Raw genomic sequence first — 1,762 nt, forward strand, 5'->3', positions numbered from 1 at the left:
TGTTGATTTTCCATTTAATTCAAAGATTCTGACTAGCTCTCCTGCTCAGGCTGTACCTACAGCTACAGGACCAAGAAGAGAAAGAGGATGTGGTCTTTTTCTTCGAATTCTGTGTTCTTCAGTCCTTCCCCATTTCCTCTGCCCCTGGCTTCCCCAGGGTCAGTGGCAGAGGGAGGGTGGATTTAGAGGAAAGAGGACAAAGATTGATGTGACTGATGCTGCTGTAATCTGGCCATTGATGCCTGCTGTTATGACAGGTTTTGAACAGTGGCTCCCTCTTCCCTTGTATGGGTTAATGCACACACCCCAGCTAATCTCTGGTGACGCTTCCTCATATATATCTCTCCCCAACAATATACCCACAGGCTCTTCCTGCTGGGGAGTACTTTCCCAGCAGTCAGGTTTCTTAGGTGGGGCCTTCTAAGGCATTTCGTGCCTTGCTACCCTCCAAGGTGTCCTTTGAACACAGTATTTCCACTGGAGTTTGAGTGAATGCTGTTCTCCCTCCTTGCCCTGTAATTGTTGTTCCTGTCATTGTCATTTGCCCTAAGTGGACTCCTATTGTATGTGTTCCTATTGTATGTGTTTACAAACATGAGGCTAACACTAGTTTCTGTTTGCTAATTTTTTCCCTAATGTAGGAATTTGCTTTAATTTCTTCCAAGAATTTTCCTGCACTCCACGTCAGTAGTGGCATAGGACTGGCCTCTGACATATTCAGCAAGGAACCATCTGCTAGGGAGAAGCCATTTCCTTTCCTACAGAAACTCCCAGTCTTTCTGGAGCAAAAGCCAATACATATGGGAGGCAGAGGGGGTGTGCTATGCCCCATCCTCTCTATTCCTGTCAATTCCCTTTAAATAAACCCCTTAATGAATCCCTAGCCTTCTCTTATGTGGGCTGAAGTTGGGAGAGGGACACTGATGGACTAGTTTTGCTGCCTTTCCTGAGTCCTACAAGAATACTCTCACATCCCTAATTAGAAAGAAGGTTCCCCCTGACCTGGCCCTGGCAGGATGGCCCCTTTCCCCCCCGCCCGCCACACCCTCTTACCCTCTGCAACCAGGCCAGGGAAGGAGACTGCCATGGGCCAGTCCAACCCCCCACCCCCACCTCTGTTTCCTCCCCCCATGTTAGAATGTAAATAAATAAATAAATAAATAAATTTTTTAAAAAGGGAAGAGGTTTTCTCATCATCACCTACTGCCCTCAGTTTTGATACTTAAGCTGAAATTCCTAATTGCAGGAAAAGTCCTACCTGACATCTTGTTATAATGCTTTGGTGCTTAATATTTGTTTTCATTAATACTAGTCTTTCTTTCTCACTCATCCAAAAGGAATATTGAAATAAACAGGAGGGGAAAAGAGAACTTCCTTTCTATGTAAATTCAAACTCAAAATGAGTTAATTCATTTGTATCCAGAGAAAATTAATATTTTCCTAGTTTCCCTCGTGCTCTCCTTTGAACAAGCTTCTTTTAGTTGAACGTTTTGTTTATGTTTCTTCTCTACCAGACACTGGTCATGTTTTACTCACAGTAGTGCCCTTAGCACACAGCAGAGTACATAAATTATAACTGATACTCTATAAATGTTGATTGAATGATTGGCTGCGAGCTGACTGGTTCACTGTAAAAGGGAGATTGATGTGAAATGACCATTTGAAAAACAATTTCTAGAGATCTGAATTGATGACTAAGTTACGGAAAGAACAAAGTTGTATTAAGTGTGAGTACTGAGAAGAGGAAGGTCATGTTCATATG

The sequence above is a fragment of the Galeopterus variegatus genome, unplaced genomic scaffold (assembly GCF_000696425.1).
Source record: "Galeopterus variegatus unplaced genomic scaffold, G_variegatus-3.0.2 Scaffold3723, whole genome shotgun sequence".
In the NCBI taxonomy this organism is placed as follows: Eukaryota; Metazoa; Chordata; class Mammalia; order Dermoptera; family Cynocephalidae; genus Galeopterus; species Galeopterus variegatus.